Genomic DNA, 6,594 nt, shown 5'->3' with positions numbered 1-6,594 from the left:
TGTTGAATGACAGATGGGTGCAGGAAGAAATAAAACAGGAAACCATTAACTTCCTTGAGCATAACAACAAGGAAGACACAAGCTACCAAAACCTGTGGGATACTGCAAAAGCAGTTTTGAGAGGAAAATTTATTGTTTTAGATGCCTACAAAAACAGAAAAAGAGTGCATCAACAAATTCACAGGCGATCTTATGGAATTGGAAAAAGAAGAATAATCTAAGCCTAAACCCAGTAGAAGAAAAGAAATATCCAAAATCAAATCAGAGATCAATGAAATTGAAAACAAAAGAATCATTCAGAAAAATAATGAAATAAGGATTTGTTTTTTTGAAAAAATACATAAAATAGATAAACCTTTGGCCAGAATAACTAGAAATTGAAAAGTAAAATCTCTGGTAACCTCAATCAGAAATGATAAAGGGTACATAACAATGGATCCCACAGAGATACAAGAGATCATCTCTGAATACTACCAGAAACTCTATGCCCAGAAATTTGACAATGCAAAGGAAATGGATCAATATTTGGAATCACATCCTCTCCCTAGACTTAGCCAGGAAGAAATAGAGCTCCTGAACAGACCAATTTCAAGCACTGAGATTAAAGAAACAATAAAACAGCTTCTAACCAAAAAATGTCCTGGTCCAGATGGCTTCATGCCAGAATTCTATCAAACCTTCAAGGAAGAGCTTATTCCTGTACTGCAGAAATTATTCCAAAAAAATTGAGGAGGAAGGAATCTTCCCCAACACGTTCTATGAAGCAAACATCACCTTGATACCAAAACCAGGAAAAGACCCACCAAAAAGGAGAATTTCAGACCAATTTCACTCGTGAATATAGATGCAAAAATTCTCAACAAAATCCTAGCCAATAGATTGCAGCTTCTCATCAAAAAAGTAATACATCATGATCAAGTAGGTTTCATCCCAGGGATGTAAGGCTGGTTTAACATATGCAAGTCCATAAACATTATCCACCATATTAACAGAGGCAAAAATAGAGACCATATGATCCTCTCAATAGATGCAGAAAAAGTGTTTGATAAAATCCAGCATCCTTTTCTAATTAGACCACTGAAGAGTATAGGCATAGGTGGCACATTTCTGAAACTGATTGAAGCTATCTATGACAAACCCACAGCTAATATTTTACTGAATGGAGTAAAACTGAAAGCTTTTCCTCTTAGCAGGTCTAAGGGAACCAGACAAGGCTGTCCTCTGTCACCTTTACTATTCAACATAGTGCTGGAAGTTCTAGCCAATACAATTAGGCAAGACAAGGAAATAAAGGGAATCCAAATGGGAGCAGAGGAGGTCAAACTCTCCCTCTTTTCTGATGACATGATCTTATACTTAGAGAATCCCAAAGACTCAACGACAAGGCTCCTGGAAGTTATCAAAAAATACAGCAACATCTCAGGATATAAAATCAATGTCCACAAGTCACTAGGCTTTGTTTACGCCAATAACAGTCAAGATGAGAAGCCAATTAAGGACACAACACCCTTCACCATAGTTTCAAAGAAAATGAAATACCTAGGAATATACCTAACAAAGGAGATGAAGGACCTGTATAAAGAAAATTATGAAATCCTAAGAAAGGAAATAGCAGAGGATATTAACAAATGGAAGAACATACCATGCTCATGGATGGGAAGAATCAACATTGTTAAAATGTCTATACTTCCCAAAAGCAATCTACCTATTCAATGTCATTCCTATTAAAATACCAACATTATACTTTCAAGATTTGGAAAAAATTGTTCTGCGTTTTGTATGGAACCAGAAAAAGCCCCGTATAGCTAAGGCAGTTCTTGGTTATAACAATAAAGCTGGGGTCATCACCATACCAGATTTTAGGCTGTACTACAAAGCCATAGTGGTCAAGACAGCATGGTACTGGCACAAAAATAGAGACATAGACGTTTGGAATCGAATAGAAAACCAGGAAATGAAGCTAACATCTTACAACCACCTAATCTCCGATAAACCTAACAAGATCATACCTTGGGGGAAAGACTCCCTATTCAATAAACGGTGCTGGGAGAACTGGATATCCACATGTAAAAGAGTGCAACTGGACCCACACCTTTCTTCACTCACAAAAAAATTGATTCAAGATGGATAAAGGACTTAAATTTAAAGCATGAAACAATAAAAATCCTCAAAGAAAGCATAAGAAAATCACTGGAAGATATTGGCCTGGGGAAAGACTTCATGAAGAAGACTGCCATGGCAATTGCAACAACAACAAAAATAAACAGATGGGACTTCATTAAACTGAAAAGCTTCTGTACAGCTAAGGAGACAACAACCAAAGCAAAGAGACAACCTACACAATGGGAAAGGATATTTGCATATTTTCAATGAGACAAAATCTTGATAACTAGGATCTATAGAGAACTCAAATTAATCTAAATGAAAAAAGCCAACAATCCCATATATCAATGGGCAAGAGACATGAATAGAACCTTCTCTAAAGATGACAGACGAATGGCTAACAAACACATGAAAAAATGTTCATCATGCCTATCTTATCTATTAGAGAAATGCAAATCAAAACCACCCTGAGATACCATCTAACCCCAGCGAGAATGGCCCACATCACAAAATCTCAAAACTGCAGATGTTGGTGTGGATATGGAGAGACGGGAACACTTTTACACTGCTGGTGGGATTGCAAACTAATACAACGTTTTTGGAAGGAAGTATGGAAAAACCTCAAAGCACTCAAGCTAGACCTCCCATTTGATCCTGCAATCCCATTACTGGCCTTCTACTCACAAGGAAAAAAATCCTTTTATCATAAGGACACTTGTACTAGACTGTTTATTGCAGTTCAATTTACAATCGCCAAAATGTGGAAACGGCCTAAATGTCCACCAACCCAGGAATGGATTAATAAGCTGTGGTATATGTATACCATGGAATACTATTCAGCCATTAAGAAAAATAAAGACTTTACATCCTTTGTATTAACCTGAATGGAAGTGGAATGCATTATTCTTAGTAAAGCATCACAAGAATGGATATATATATATATACTCAATTTGGATATGAGGACAATTAAGGACACAGTGGGGGTGGGGGGAGGGGAGAGCAGAGAGAGAAAAAAAGAGGGAGGGGTGGGAAAAGGAAGAGCAGAGAGAGGGAAGGAGGGAGGGAGGGTGTGACCTTGGTGTGTGCCACACCTTGTGGGGGCAAGGCACAATTGTAAGAGGGACTTTAGCTAACAAATGCAATCGGTGTAAACTGGTTTCTTGTACCCTCAATGAATCCCCAACAATAAAAAAAAAGACTATATCATGTATCTGTAATACAGTTAGATTCATTTGCCACAGTCTTCTTTCCATCCTAGGATTGCCCCACATCCTGGTTTATATTTTACAATTTTAAGTTTACTTTTTGTGATGTACACTTCTGTGAGTGTGGACAATGCATAGAGTGACATACCTATGACCCCAGTACCATACACAACAGCTCCATCACACTAAAAATTCCCTTCTATGTCTCCTTTATGATCAACTACGCCATCCTCCCTCAACCCCTGGCAACCACTGAGCTGTTTTCTAACATTATAGTTTTGCCTTTTCCAGAATGTCATATGAATGGAATATTTTTGCATAAATTAATAGCTCATTCATTTTCATTGAGGAATAATATCTGATTATATAGATATAGTACTGTTTTTCTTTATTTTGTTTGTTTGCTTGTTTCTTAGGACAAGTTCTCACTATATTGTCCAGGCTGGCCTCAAACTCCTAGGCTCAGGTGATCTCCTGCCTCCTGTCTTCTGAGTAGCTGGGACTATAGGTCAGCTACTCAGGTAAGCTTTGCTCAGCTGTTTTTCTATCCATTCACTTTTTTTTTTTTTTTGAGATGGAGTCTCACTATGTCACCCTCAGTAGAGTGCCATGGCATCACAGCTCATAGCAACCTCAAACTCTTGGGCTTGAGCTATTCTCTTGCCTCAGCCTCCCAAGTAGCTGGGACTGCAGGTGCCCGCCACAACGCCAGCAATTTTTTTTCTTGATGTTGTTGCAGTTGTCATTGTTGTTTAGCTGGCCTGGGCCAGGTTCAAACTCACCAGCCTTGGTGTATGTGGCTGGTGCTGTAACCAGGGCTGGTGGGTTTGAACCCGGCTCAGTCCTGCTAAAACAACAATGACAATTACAAAAAAAAAACACAATAGCCGGGCACTGTGGTGGGCGCCTGTAGTCCCAACTACTTGGGAGGCTGAGGCAAGAGAATCGCTTAAGCCCAGGAGTTTGAGGTTTCTGTGAGCTGTGACACCATGACACTCTACTGAGGAAGACATAGTGAGATGCTATCTCAAAAAATAAAAATGTATTTTTAGGAAAGCAATTCATAAACTCTTTGCTTTTCACAGGGTACGTATATATTTTAAAAATCAATTAATGAATGGGATTAATTATGTTAACACTGCTGATGGGAATGCCCAGTAATACGTTCCTTCTGGAAGGATGTTTGGAGAATACTTAGAGACCTAAAAATAGACCTGCCATTCGATCCTATAATTCCTTTACTAGGTTTATACCCAGAAGACCAAAAGTCACAATATAACAAAGACATCTGTACCAGAATGTTTATTGCAGCCCAATTCATAATTGCTAAGTCATGGAAGAAGCCCAAGTGCCCATCGACCCACGAATGGATTAATAAATTGTGGTACATGTATACCATGGAATACTATGCAGCCTTAAAGAAAGATGGAGACTTTACCTCTTTCATGTTTACATGGATGGAGCTGGAACATATTCTTCTTAGCAGAGTATCTCAGGAATGGAAGAAAAAGTATCCAGTGTACTCAGCCCTACTATGAAGCTTTCACATGAAGACTATAACCCAACTATAGCACAAGACTATGGGGAAAGGGCCAAGGAAGGGGAAGGGAGGGGGGAGGTTTTTCTGGAGGGAGGGTAATGGGTGGGGCCACATCTATGGGGCATCTTAGAATGGGTACAGGCGATTGCACTAATGTACACTGCTATGATTTAACAACAATAAAAAAAAAGGAGAAAAAGAAAAAAAGAATTGACACCTGGGGAAAGGTAAAAGTTTTCCTCAATAGGGCTGACATTTAACTGGGAAAATTTACATTTTTGCAGGAAGAGCAATGGCTGGCACATAAGAAGTACTTCATAAGTGATAATTTCCCTTCTTTCCGTCTTTTTTTTTTTTTTTTTTTGAGACAAAGCTCAACCTATCGCCCTGGGTAGAGTGCTGTGGCATCACAGCTCACAGCAACCTCCAACTCCTGGGCTTAAGCGATTCTCTTACCTCAGCCTCCCACGTAGCTGGGACTACAGGCGCCCGCCACAACGCCCAGCTATTTTTTGGTTGTAGTTGTCATTGTTGTTTGGTGGGCCTGGGCTGGATTTGAACCTGCCAGTTCAGGTATATGTGGCTGGTGCCTTAGCTGCTTGAGCTACAGGTGCCAAGCCTTTCAACATGTCTTTTCCCAGATATTTCTGCATTCTATAAAGGAAAAAACTTCAGGACAGAGGAAAGAAACTTTTTTGTTGTTATTGTTGAGACAGGGTCCCACCCTATGCCCCTGAGCAGAGTGCAGTGGGCATGGTAGCTCACCGCTACCTCAGACTCGGGCTGCGGGCACCCCGCTGCCTCAGCCTCCGGAAGCCCCTGGGATTACAGGCGCTGCCCACGGCGCCCGGCTGGGTTTTTCCATTTTTTTTATGAGTTGGGGTCTCACTGTCGCTCAGGCAAGTCAAGAACTTTGATGGTAGATTTAGACATCAGTCACTGGAGAGAGGGTCATTTATTTAGGGTACATGGTCTTTACCACCTATTCCAGGCTTTACTCCCTATATCTAAGTAGGGCCTCATGTCTATGAAAGACATTCTGTCAGTCAAGTCCAAAGTCCTTCTCACTGTCTTTGCTTTTCTAGAACACTCTACTAGGGCACAACTGAGAAAGATTAGAAAGCAGAGGGAGGAGGGAAGGATTTCTTTTTTCTAGTGTGCCTGCTGTTCTGGTTATGCAGCTCAAGCAACAACAACAACACTGGTAAATTATTCTGGTAGTAGCAGGTGGTTCCAGTCTCTCAGTCCCAGAACCAGTCTCACCAGGCTATGCCCCTTCTCAGATATCGCCCAGATTCCTACATTTGCAAAACTTCTGAGTTACCAGTAACAGCCAGTAGCACCCCTTCTCAAAACTCTGAGTTCTAGCTTTTGAGGCCTCTTCTTTGGGCACCTCTTTGCCTTTGCTCCCCCAGCCCTAGGGGTAATAGCTGTTTCCTAAAGTTACTGTCATTGAATAAGCTCAGCATTTCTTTTCTGCTCTTTTAGCCTCCAGGCCATATAATAAATTCCCTCAATTAAATTCTCTCTGGTGTAATACTTAGTATGTTTTATATTTTTGCTGATTTGTACTTACATTCTGATATTTAGGGAGTATTTTGGCTATTAAAAATAATGCTGCAATAACTATTTGGCACGTCTTTGGTAATACGTGCATTGTGTCACTTGCTTCTGGCTACACATATGCCCTCAGGTTGAGTGTGTGCCATTCCCTGTTCATCAGCATTCCTTCCTTCTAGGGAAGCC

Source organism: Nycticebus coucang, chromosome 4 (assembly GCF_027406575.1).
Source record: "Nycticebus coucang isolate mNycCou1 chromosome 4, mNycCou1.pri, whole genome shotgun sequence".
NCBI classification, from domain to species: domain Eukaryota; kingdom Metazoa; phylum Chordata; class Mammalia; order Primates; family Lorisidae; genus Nycticebus; species Nycticebus coucang.
Note: the sequence above shows the minus strand (reverse complement) of the source record.